Consider the following 14,138-nt stretch of genomic DNA (forward strand, 5'->3'; position numbering starts at 1 on the left):
GTAAGTAATTCGCTGCCTCTGTATTCAACAATTGTCACTGCTTGTGGTCTAATGCAATTTTAATAAACAGGACCCCACGAATATAATCATGTTTGCCCTCCGCAGAAACAAACAATACTAATGGCTTTCTCTCCAAACGGCTGGTAAACTAGCAGGAAACAACCCAAGGAGAACGCTTTCCAGCCAAGGCTTTTGAGCGGCACAGTAAATCACCAAAGGGACAAATGATCAATCGAGCAGGTAAGTGGGTGCTAGCTGGGCGACTGGTACCATTTGGGTCCAACATCAGAAGAAGAGTGTGAAGCTCAATAGCATAATACCACTTCAGCAGCCCCCCAATGTGCTGCAATAAGCTGTGATGAGTCATAGCGTCAGGTTGTTATTTCAGATGGGCTCATCCTGTGCTCAGGACATTTTCAGCTGTGATGAGTCATAGCGTCAGGTTGTTATTTCAGATGGGCTCATCCTGTGCTCAGGACATGTTCAGCTGTGATGAGTCATAGCGTCAGGTTGTTATTTCAGATGGGCTCATCCTGTGCTCAGGACATGTTCAGCTGTGATGAGTCATAGCGTCAGGTTGTTATTTCAGATGGGCTCATCCTGTGCTCAGGACATGTTCAGCTGTGATGAGTCATAGCGTCAGGTTGTTATTTCAGATGGGCTCATCCTGTGCTCAGGACATTTTCAGCTGTGATGAGTCATAGCGTCAGGTTGTTATTTCAGATGGGCTCATCCTGTGCTCAGGACATGTTCAGCTGTGATGAGTCATAGCGTCAGGTTGTTATTTCAGATGGGCTCATCCTGTGCTCAGGACATTTTCAGCTGTGATGAGTCATAGCGTCAGGTTGTTATTTCAGATGGGCTCATCCTGTGCTCAGGACATTTTCAGCTGTGATGAGTCATAGCGTCAGGTTGTTATTTCAGATGGGCTCATCCTGTGCTCAGGACATTTTCAGCTGTGATGAGTCATAGCGTCAGGTTGTTATTTCAGATGGGCTCATCCTGTGCTCAGGACATTTTCAGCTGTGATGAGTCATAGCGTCAGATTGTTATTTCAGATGGGCTCATCCTGTGCTCAGGACATTTTCAGCTGTGATGAGTCATAGCGCCAGGTTGTTATTTCAGATGGGCTCATCCTGTGCTCAGGACATTTTCAGCTGTGATGAGTCATAGCGTCAGGTTGTTATTTCAGATGGGCTCATCCTGTGCTCAGGACATTTTCAGCTGTGAAACGGCTGCAGAACACATTCTCATTATCTTTCCCACACAGTTTCTGCTGGGAAAGTTTGAAAGTGTCCTGGCGAGAACAGATAATCAAAGGCAAATAACTGTGTAGACTGTGTCTACACATTTATACCGGGTTATCTATAGTTTAGTTAATGTTTAATGTTGCTGCCCGTATCATCGCCAAGCCTATCTCCGACCTTTTTTAATCTGTCTCTCCTCTTTGGGGAGGTTCCCATTGCTTGGAAGGCAGCTACGGTTCGTAGCTCAAGCTGAGATCAAGCTGATCCTAACTGTTATAGGCCTATTTCTATTTGACCCTGTTTATCAAAAGTGTTGGAATAACTTACCAATAATCAACTGACTGGCTTTCTTGATGCCTATAGTATTCTCTCTGGTATGCAATCTGGTTTCCGTTCAGGTTATGGATGTGTCACTGCAACCTTAAAGGTCCTAAATGATGTCACCATTGCCCTTGATTCTAAACAATTGTTGTCCTTGTAACGGTCGTCATATTCGTTCTCCTCCTCAGACGAGGAGGAGCATGGATCGGACCAACACGCAGCGAGGTATGTAGACATAATGAATTTATTTACAAGACGAACACTGACACGAACTACACTTGATAATTAACAAAATAAGAAACAAACGACGTAGACTGACCTGAACATAAGAACTTACATAAAGACACGAAGAACGCACGAACAGGAAAGACTAGCTAAACGAATGAACAAACGAAAACAGTCCCGTGTGGTGCAATGGACACAGACACAGGAACAATCACCCACAAACAAACAGTGAGAACAGCCTACCTTAATATGGTTCTCAATCAGAGGAAACGTCAAACACCTGCCTCTAATTGAGAACCATATCAGGCAACACCTTAAACCCAACATAGAAACACAAAACATAGAATGCCCACCCCAACTCACGCCCTGACCAACTAAACACATACAAAAACAACAGAAAACAGGTCAGGAACGTGACAGTCCTGCTATTTTTATTGACTTGGCCAAAGCTTTTGATATGGTAGACCATTCCATTCTTGTGGGGTATTGGTGTCGTCTCAGAGTGGTCTTTGGCCTGGTTTGCTAACTACCTCTCTCAAAGAGTGCAGTGTATAAAGTCAACATTTGCTGTCTCAGCCACTGCCTGTCACCAAGGGAGTACCCCAAGGCTCGATCCTAGGAGGCCCCACGCTCTTCTCAATTTACATGAACAACATAGCTCAGGCAGTAGGAAGCTCTCTCATCCATTTATATGCAGATGATACAGGCTTATACTCAGCTGGCCCCTCCCTGGATTTTGTGTTAAATGCTCTACAACACAGCTGTCTTAGTGTCCAACAAGCTTTCTCTACCCTTAACCTTGTTCTGAACACCTCCAAAACAAAGGTCATGTGGTTTGGTAAGAAGAATGCCCCTCTCCCCACAGGTGTGATTACTAACTATGAGGGTTTAGAGCTTGAGGTAATCACCTCATACAAGTACTTGGGAGTGTGGCTAGACGGTACACTGTCCTTCTCTCAGCACATATCAAAGCTGCAGGCTAAAGTTAAATCTAGACTTGGTTTCCTCTCTCGTAATTTCTCCTATACTGTTCATCTCTGTATACCTGTTGCAAGACCCACTGGTTGATGCTTATTTCTAAAACCCTCTTATGCCTCACTCCCCCTTATCTGAGATATCTACTGCAGCCCTCATCCTCCACATACAACACCCGTTCTGCCAGTCACATTCTGTTAAAGGTTCCGAAAGCACACACATCCATGTGTCGCTCGTCTTTTCAGTTCGCTGCAGCTAGCGACTGAAACGAGCTGCAACAAACACTCAAACTGGACAGTTTTATCTCAATCTCTTAATTCAAAGGCTCAATCATGGACACTCTTACTGACAGTTGTGGCTGCTTTGCGTGATGTATTGTTGTCTCTACCTCCTTGCCCTTTGTTCTGTTGTATGTGCCCAATAATGTTTGTACCATGTTTTGTGCTGCTACCATGTTGTGTTGCTACCATGTTGTGTTGTCATGTTTTGCTACCTTGCTATGTTGTTGTCTTAGGTCTCTCTTTATGTAGTGTTGTGTTGTTTCTCTTGTCATGATGTCTGTTTTGGCCTATATTTATATTTATATATATTTTTTTTAAGTATCCCAGCCCCGCAGGAGGCCTTTTGCCTTTTGGTAGGCCGTCATTGTAAATAATAATTTGTTATTAACTGACTTGCCTAGTTAAATAAAGGTTAAATAAAATAAAACATAAAAGGTGTGTGTTGGTCAAGTGGTCACATTGACTGAACACTAATGTGATATGACTGATAGAGTTGGACACCTAAATTACACTACAATAAGGTCCTACTAATTATCGGTACTATCCCAATATTCCTTAAACAACCTTAAAAATCCAGAAACTACCCCAAACTGCCATTCTCCAAGAACCACCTGTCTGGTAATGGTTTGTGGGATGTTTCATGTATTATTTTGGGGTGACATGTTGCTAGGTGAGAGACCAGGGCTTGTCTACACCGTCTGAATCTTTGTTTTGACAGAACAGGTGACAGAGTGAAAACAAAGCCCTACAGACCAGCTGTGACCAAAACTTTTTTTGTTTTAACGACCAAAATGAATAAATGTCATGTCAAGTTGCACTGTGTGACGCCTGGTGGGGGAAATCAACATTTGTAACTCCAGCAGTGGAAGATGATGCTTATCTCAGTGGTGAATATCATTCACATAGTTAGGCAGAGAGGCTGCAAGACATACATAATACATTACACATAAACTCTTGTGGGTGCTCTCTTTTCAATGTAGTGCATAGTTTGGCTTATCGACCCATCTAACTGTTAAGTATAGACAGCAAACCTCACGTACTGTAGACTACAGTAGCTGGAGAGTTGTTAGAGTTCTTCTTTGGTGGTGTTCAACACAACTAGCAACACAATTAAAAAGCAACACACTATTGGTAAACAAATATCAATTTTCTAAAATGTGTGAAGAGTCTAGGAATCCCACATCTTCAAATCAGACCATAAGGTTGTTTGTCATTAAAAATATGAGGCTTTTATCTAGTCAAGTTCCAAACTACACTGAACAAAAATATAAACACAACATGCAACAATTTCAACTATTTTACTGAGTTACAGTTCACAGTAGCAGCAGCATATGAGATGAGTCAAAGGAGTTAGTGCAAAAAGGGTCAATGCAGATAGTCCGGCTAGCTATTTAACTAACCATACTGAACCAAAATATAAATGCAATATGCAATAATTTCAACGATTTGATTGATTTACAGTTCATATAAGAAATTCATTAGGCTCTAATCTATGGATTTCACATGACTGGGCAGAGGTGAAGCCATGGGTAGGCCTGGAAGCGCATAGACCCACCCACTTCGGAGCCAGACCCACCCACTGTGGAATGAGTTTTTCCCACAAAAGAAAAATAAACACATAGTTTACCGGCAAAACACAAGTCTCAACGTCAACAGTGAAGAGGCGACTCCGGGATGCTGGCCTTCTAGGCAGAGTTGCAAAGAAAAAGCCATATCTCAGACTGGCCAACAAAAAGAAAAGATTAAGATGGGCAAAAGAACACAGACACTGGACAGAAGAACTCTGCCTGGGTTGGCACCCCCCCCCCCCCCCTTGAGTTATCCCTCTAGTGGTGTGGGGGCTGTGCTTTGGCAAAGTGGGTGGGGTTATATCCTGCGTGTTTGGCCCTGTCCGGGGGATCATCAGATGGGGCCACAGTGTCTCCTGACCCCACCTGTCTCAGCCTCCAGTATTTATGCTGCAGTAGTTTATGTGTCGGGGGGCTAGGGTTAGTCTGTTATATCTGGAGTATTTCTCCTGTCTTATCCAGTGTCCTGTGTGAATTTAAGTATGCTCTCTCTAATTCTCTCTTTCTCTCTATCTTTCTCTCTCTCGGAGGACCTGAGCCCTAGGACCACCTGGCATGATGACTCCTTGTTGTCACCAGTCCACCTGGCCGTGCTGCTGCTCCAGTTTCAACTGTTCTGCCTGCGGCTATGAAACCCTGACCTGTTCACTGTGATTACTATTATTTGACCATGCTGGTCATTTATGAACATTTGAACATCTTGGCCATGTTCTGTTATATTCTCCACCGGCACAGCCAGAAGAGGACTGGCCACCCATCATAGCCTGGTTCCTCTCTAGGTTTCTTCCTAGGTTCTGGCCTTTCTAGGGAGTTTTTCCTAGCCACCGTGCTTCTACACCTGCATTGCTTGCTGTTTGGGGGTTTTAGGCTGGGTTTCTGTACAGCACTTTGATATATCAGCTGATGTAAGAAGGGCTATATAAATACATTTGATTTGATTTAGAAGGCCAGCATCTCGGAGTCGCCTCTTTACTGTTGACGTTGAGACTGGTGTTTTGCCTGTACCGGCAAACTATGTGTTTCTCAAACTATGTGTTTCTCAAACCTACCGTCGCTGGACCAGACAGAACTGGCAAAAAGTGCTCTTCAATGACGAGTCACGGTTTTGTCTCAGCAGGGGTGATGGTCGGATTCGCGTTTTCGTCGAAGGAATGAGCGTTACACCGAGGCCTGTACTCTGGAGCGGGATCGATTTGGAGGTGGAGGGTCCGTCATGGTCTGGGGCGGTGTATCACAGTATCATCGGACTGAGCTTGTTGTCATTGCAGGCAATCTCAACGCTGTGTATTACAGGGAAGATATCCTCCTCCCTCATGTGGCACCCTTCCTGCAGGCTCATGCTGACATGACCCTCCAGCATGACAATGCCACCAGCCAAACGGCTTGTTCTGTGCGTGATTTCCTGCAAGACATGAATGTCAGTGTTCTGCCATGGCCAGCGAAGAGCCCGCATTGAGTATGTCTGGGACCTGTTGGATCGGAGGCTGAGGGCTAGGGCCATTCCCCCAGAAATGTCCGGGAACTTGCAGGTGCCTTGATGGAAGAGTGGGGTAACATCTCACAGCAAGAACTGGCAAATCTGGTGCAGTCCATGAGGAGGAGATGCACTGCAGTACTTAATGCAGCTGGTGGCCACAACAGATACCGACTGTTACTTTTGATTTTGACCCCCCCCCCTTTGTTCAGGGACACATTATTCCATTTCTGTTAGTCACATGTCTGTGGAACTTGTTCAATTTATGTCTCAGTTGTTGAATCTTGTTATGGTCAAACAAATATTTACACATGTTAAGTTTGCTGAAAATAATGCAATTGACAGTGAGAGGACGTTTCTTTTTTTTCTGAGTTTATATATAGCTTATTTTTGTTCAGTTTAAACCTCAGAGTTGCAGCTGAAAGTGCAAATTCTAATGAGAGCTTTTAAATCCCCAAGTCTGCAGAGCAAAGAAACAGAAAACAGCCTTTAATACAAAACAAAATAGCAAGTGGTGGTTAAACTATGCCAGCCTTGCCTAATAGCTAAATGTGCCACATAGTTCAAAGTACACGAGAGCATCCCAATTCTGTTGCTTGTTAATGGAACAGGCTGTGAGAGGGGCTGTTTGTGTGCATAGTAACACACATAATTAGACAAGATCATGGCTATGAGCTTCTCAGAGATAACGCCGTGTCATCCCTGTGTAGCGGTTGACATGTTATTGTACGACACTTGGACACAGAGACCGTCATTAGGCCTGTCATCTGACAAAATAAAACCCTGCTGTCACAAAATTAGGTTTCCAGAAAGTAACAAGGGAACTACTTCTCCTCAGTGGGTGCTACACTCTCGTATTACTACTCCTATTAATGGTGTTAAATCAAGTTTAATGCTTTTTGGTAGCCTGGGCAAATCCCATGTCTCCTGATGCAAGCGAAGTCAAGCGTGGAGCCAACAGGATATTTACCTCCTTCATTTTATTTTGAGACAGCAGCTTATTGCTTATTGCGTTCCATTATTATTGCCTCCAACTGGGGGCAATTTATTTAGATTAAACTGCACTGTTTGTTCCTTAATGCATTTCAGGGGGAACATTTTTTATCAAATTTTCAGAGGTTGTATGAGGAACAAAATATGACCATAAAATTATTATATGAACTCTCCAAGAAATTAAGCAATATCCAGCTGATTCCCACAGACGCTGCAATAAAGTCAATTAAAGCCAAGATCGCGGTGTACTTTTTAACCGGGGGGTGTCTAACGAGCTCAATTAACAGTGTCTTTCATCAACACAAAGAACTTTGTTTTCCAGAGGTATCACTAAACTGACAGGAGTGTCCACAATGATCCAAAGCTTCATAAGAATGTCAGACTGCGGTTTGGAAGAGTCCTTGAGCTGAGCTGAGTGGGGAGTCAGTGTATCAAGGCCAAAGTGAGGATGATGATTTTAAAAATGTCTCCCCGTAGACTCTTGACTGTTGACTCACACCAAATAATCAAATCAACTCAAGTATATGTATTGATTGCTCTTCTGTCAGGAATTGGTAATGATACTGTATGTCTGTTATTGAGCAAGACGTTATCAAAGTATTTTTCTCCCTCCAGCCAAAACAATATTACCTCAATAGAATGATATCCCGGCAACTGAACTGCCAGTCTCAGAATCGATCATTTGAAAAAATGTACTTGAAAGACATAAAGGAATAGTGATTTTTGCAAGATTTTCATATAGTGCAACATGCTTTTTTATAGATGTATTTTTTATAGTGCATCGTGCTATCAAGCATTCTACTAACACCTTCATTTCCCACAAAAAAACAATTGTGCAGGCGAGGCTTATCAAATTAATCCCTTTTGATACCTTGTGACAACAGCGACACATGGCTGGATATCTCAAATATGTCCCCTCTTCAAATGCACAGCTTTTCTGGGACTTCTTCACAAGCAAAGGCACTTTAGCCGACTCAACGGCAATGCACAACTAACTTCCCACTTGTAGAACTAATCTTATCTTGTCAGAAGCCATTTTAAGCTACACTTTCAAAATAACGTTCTTCTAGGTGAGTGCATGTTGTCCTGATGGCTTTGGGGCTTTGGTAGAGGCCATGTGGTGTTGTTATAGCTTGTTGTTTTCCTGCCTAGTCTCTAGGGACCACCAGACTGTCACAGTACGGCCTTAATTAGAGCACGGGAGTGTGGAAGCATTAGGATGTTACCTGTGACTTTACTTATGAACAAAGTTGTCCCTATCTACTCTGTTCTGTCTAGGTTGCCCACATCCAGATCCCTACATTTTACTTCGTTTTTAAAGCGACTTTGAGATTCTACTTGTCATGAAAAGCTCTATATAAAATACATTTATTATTATTATTGTAACATTAGAACAATATCACTGATTAATTAAATAAAACAGTCTAATATTTCATAATGTCCCAGCATTGTGCACTGCACATGCAGGAAAACACTTTGGTATATTCATTTTTAAAAAGGAAATAAAGAATATAAGTGAAGTAATATTGTAACAGTTCCAGCTTGAGGCATTAATACTGGTGGTGGGGAATTTGGTTGCCTAGGTGACGGAGCATCCAGGATTGTAGAAGCACAGGGCTGATAAAAGCTCAAATATATAATTCTGAGATTGTATAAATGGGAAGGTGAATGGAGAATAATGGTGTCATGATAGAGTTACATAATGACTTGAGGGAAGAACAGGGTGGCTGGTAGTGCTCACCACACAATTAAGTGCTCTCTCTCCCTCTCTCTCTCTCTACTCTGGATGTAATACAATTGTGTAATACAATTAAATAATGTCACATAATTATATATACAGTTTATACAGGTTTTATACTAATTTTCTCTATAAATCGGCTCTAAAATATATGTAAACAGAACATAAATGTCTAAATGTGTTATTTTCTTGGAAAGTTGTGAGTGCTATTATATGATAAAATATCAGTACTTGTTGCATTTACAACTTGTCTAAGTCCCATCATCAACTGATTTGAGCCAGTGTATGGCTGTGAATAGACTGCATTGTTTGAATGGAATGTTGGTATATTGGCAGTTGATTTGAATAATTAATGGCATCATTTCTCTAAAATGGGCTGGCTGGCTAGCTAGATAGCAAACACACAGTGCAGATAAATTCTTCAAATTCATTATTTTACACAATATCTTATCACAGCACTGTCAAACCATGGCTGACCAACTCCCTGACCAAAACGGCTGACCTTAATCCCATCAAAAGTAGGTTCATGTCCAGTCTAGTACTCTAATTCTTAATTCTATTTAGTACACCCTCAAATAGAACATTTAACATTCTCCTTCATCGTTGTTTTTTGTCCTTGCTCTTCTCTGGCACTCTAACAATCCTCTGGCGTCATAGCTATATCAAACCTCCGATGGTAAAAACATATCATCGCACAGCTGCACAGCACATCGAGTGCTACAATGCTAATGTCCAGCCATTCTCGTAAAAATGCATGCTAGAGAAAAATGTCAGGGGCATTAACAAAAGGCAAAAGCCAGAGCGTTTCACGCAGACACTACAGGCCAGACACTACCAAGATGAAAGATCATCACTGAGTAGCAACACAAAATAAGCAACAGCACCACCCTCCAAAAACAACAATATTCCATTTATAATTTAAATCTCTCTACAATTTGCACTCGCTCTCATCGCGCGTTGAAACAGCTGCTGGACTGCTCAATGGCTCTGCCTATGAGTGAGTGCAGAGTGCTATGTGGCGCTGCATGAATACGGTCACTCAAACTAGACTAACTCGTCCAGCAGAGCTTTAATTAAGACCACAGAGAGAGAACAGTCTCTACCATGCCAAATCACTGCGCTAATGTTACCTACAGTATAACTGACACTAAGTTGCAACTGTGATCTTGGGACCCCACTTCCCAGTAGTGAGAATTAACCTTGTTCCTTTTCCATATATAAGCACCCATGGTTATTTTATGCCTCAGGACACATTTTTATTTATCCCTTATTTTACCTGGTAAGTTAACTGAGAACACATTCTCATTTACAGCAACAACCTGGGGAATAGTTACAGGGGAGAGGAAGGGGGATGAATGAGCCAATTGTAAGCTGGGGATGATTAGGTGAACGCGATGGTATGTGGGCCAGATTGGGAATTTATCCAGGACACCAGGGTTAACACCACTACTCTTACAATAAGTGCCATGGGATCTTTAGTGACCACAGAGATTCAGGACACAGAGATTCAGGACACTCGTTTAATGTTCCATCTGAAAGACAGCACCCTACACAGGGCAATCTCCCCAATCACTGCCCTGGGGCATTGGGATATTTTCTTAGACCAGAGGAAAGGGTGCCTCCTACTAGCCCTCCAACACCGCTTCCAGCAGCATCTGGTCTCCCGTCTAGAGACTGACCAGGACCAACCCTGCTTAGCTTCAGAAGCAAGCCAGCAGTGGGATGCAGGATGGTATGCTGCTGGCAATAGTGTCACATATCTGCAGCAGAGTATCCACTTCGTCTTGACTCGGCCCATTTGTTCACCCACAGGGCCAGGCTGTGATAGCCATGGCAGGGGACCCAGAGGCTCCCAGAGCTATGCTAAGGAGCTGGAAGGAGGCCCCAGTGTGGGTCACTTGTCTTTGGATGGATGGGCTCCGCCAGCACACCTGTCCCCTAATTACGCCAGGTACTGTGGCACTGTTACATGCCACACCACACCTCGGGTCTGTCTTCCTCTCCTTGGTCATTCTCTTTTCCACTCCTTTCTTCTCTTCACCTCTCCGCATCTACTCTCCATGTTGTGCTATATACAGTATATGTGGACTCAAGCTATACTGAAATAATATATGACGTATACTGTAATGTTGCGTTGTCTCTGTGGCTTTGAAACGTGCCACGTGAGCCTGCTCTCTTATGCGGTTGGTATGCACATCTCTAATAGATTATAAATTAAGTTGATGGTTGAAATCAGGAGAAGAGGTTGCGATCTTTATTTTAGTTCAGTTCAGATGACAATGACAGACAAAGACAGGCTGGTTTGTCTGACTGGAATGCAGGTTTATAGGAGAAGGACATTCCATTAGAAGAATCTCTCAAGCCAGACCCAAAGAAGAGTGCTGGAACTTGTAAAAGGTTCTGGAAAAGTCCACTGATGGTGACTCAAATAGATGAGAAATTAGAGGAGACCAACTCCATTTGAAGACAAACAAATCGTGAGATATCTATGGGTTTGATCCTAATCGGTATAATACCAGCAGCATATCCTAGATATCTCACAATTTGTTTGTCTTCAAATGGAGTTGGTCTCCTCTAATTTCTCTTCTATTTGAAGTTGTTGTCCTCAGGGAGTTCTTGTGAGTGCCACTAAATCGGAGTGTTGCTGATGGGACTTGTGTGTCTCCAAGGCCCAGTCTCTTCGTGGGCAGAACATGCACATGTCAGTAATCTTTCAAGACTGTCAGAAACGATGTGTGCTCTTTTTTCCAACCCAAAAGCAAAGTCTGATGACATCCGCAGCTGCGCTCAAGTATTGCCAACCGCTGCCGTCTCAGAGCCATCTTGTTTTTCTTAAAAAGTGCTTCTCGCTGGTGACTGCTTAAACATTCCAGATGTCAGAAGTGCTCTTCCTTCAAACTGAAAGAAGCTGTCTTGGATCCAGGGCAGCCCTGGGGCCTGGGCTGAAATTTAAAGAGCCAAGCACTTTCTCCTAGAATGCAAATTGTGTTGCATTTTATTTGAGAAACTTCATGAACAAGACTAGTTTAGCTATTAAAAGTGGAATGATGACAGCTGTTTCTTGGGACATAGCTATTGGAAAAACGTACTGCTGTTTACGAAGGCGGACGTAGGCCCAATAGTTGTACTTTCACAGAAGGAACAAGAGTGAGGCTTTCTCAAGTTCCTTTTAATCAACGTGTACAAAGAAAACCCCACTTACAGTTTTCAGGGGAACAAGAGGCAAAGACTTTAAAATATATACTACAGCTCTATTGAAAAGATTTGGATCCACCATTATCACTCTAGTAATGGAATTCCTTGGAGCTCAAACTCAAGAGGCTCTATTCAATATGTATCGCTGAAATGTAAAGGTAATTTCCCATTGAGCCGATATATGCAGCGTTTACGGTGAATGTAGTCTCCGCTACAGTGGGAACATTGCCTTTAAATTTCAAACACGCTATTGCGCTGAACTTCTGCAATACGGATTAGAGCCCAAGGTGTGGTTCTAAGTATACATGAGGGTCTTCGGATACAAAATCTGACAGCATGAATAACAATGGAAATCAATATAAATATATCAATTTGAGGAAACTGAAAATGAACGTGGTACATTGCAAGGAGTTGGTACAACTTCCTGTTCAGGGAAACTAGACACTCCCCTTATTGATTGTCATCATTTGTAGAGAAGCGAGGACAAAGTCCATAGACCTTGATGTGTAAGCCGATTTTCTCCCTGGCCTCGATCCTAATTATGTTTCATTGAGCTGTTGATTGAATGCTGATATGGTGTTGTCGTCATGTGATTGTTTGCCAGCTGTAATTTCTGTTTCAATCTAATCAAATTAATTGGCAACAGTCAAGAGATTCATTAAAACTAAGTCCTTTTGGAGATTTAAGTAAGACTGTGCATTTATTTCCCATAATCTGGACCCTTACTAAATTAATTTAATACAACAGAATTATGTTTGATCAGTAAAAATTGGTCACAATTAATTATGCCAGCCTCAATGAAAATGTATACTCGAGACAATCTGAATCAATTAAACTGAATGCTAGTGTCTAAATCTAATTAGTTTATTATCTGTCATAGTTATATGCCCGGGACTAGGCTGTGATGCCCATCCAGAGCCTGCAGACTCTAGTATTTGAGTGTAGAAAAGTGCTCATAAAAAGCAGTGGGTGTGAGATCATGTTGCCATGAAAGTGCTTTGTTTAAAATTCAGGTCAAATTTGCGGGATAACACACGTGGCATCTTGCATTTTGGGATGCCCTAAAATCCCAAAACAATTAGTTAATTTGTCACGCATGAATTCGTGTAGAATGATATTTAAAATCCCCAAGATATAGGGCCTGTGTATCGGGAACTAATTACACGCTTATTACCAACCAATTAGGGACAGTGAAGTGCATGTGAGCCCACTGGAGAGAAATTTGACATCCTTCATTATCCTAAATAATTAACTAAAATCAGGAATGTAAGTCCCTAAATCAAGTAAATTCACTCTATCACTACCTGTATAGCTGCGTGAACAACAATGTCCTTGCCATTGTCTTTGTGTTCTGGCTTCTCCCCATGTTCCAGCCAACATATTAAACTATCTTGGAGTGTACCGCTATCACAAAAATACAGTAGTTGAAATCGTCTCTATCCTGATTTGTCTGTGTAGCTACTTTGTTGTAATGAGTCCCGGGGAGGTTTGGTTTCAGGACGTGTACTAGCTTTCCCTGTGGTTCTCGCTCTCCTCAACCAGACACACAGCCACTTCTCTGTCCCAGCCCTAATCTGCCCTCTCCCACTCCCCAAAGTAAGGCAAATAGTGGGAACTGCAATGGCCCACCCGCGGAACCGTGCATGTTGGGTAATGGATTTCTTGATCCTGGTCTTGGCAATTTGTCTCATTAGGAATTGTACGTTTAGAAACACTGAGGCGTTCAGAATAGGAGTGGCCTATCAAAGGTAGACATAGGGGATTGTGCTCCTGAATGTGCTGAGGTGGGATAAAGGAAATACATGGGATACATGACCCTCATGGTAACCAAGAGCATGTACCTGCTATTTTCGATTGAAAATTGGCAAACTGGAGTATGTAGTATGTAATAAAAATAACAATTACATGTTTTTATTCTATAGTCACATTTCAGGAATTATACCTTGTTACCTGCAACAGCATATACTTTTTATTTTATATGATAGAGTCACGCTCGTCGTAACATTGTGGAAGAGAGGAGGACCAAGGCGCAGCGTGAAGTGAATACATACTATGTTTAATGACACGAAACAAAGAACACTTGACAAACTAAACAAAACAACAAACTGACGAACGTGACGC

Source organism: Salvelinus alpinus, chromosome 17 (assembly GCF_045679555.1).
Source record: "Salvelinus alpinus chromosome 17, SLU_Salpinus.1, whole genome shotgun sequence".
In the NCBI taxonomy this organism is placed as follows: Eukaryota; Metazoa; Chordata; class Actinopteri; order Salmoniformes; family Salmonidae; genus Salvelinus; species Salvelinus alpinus.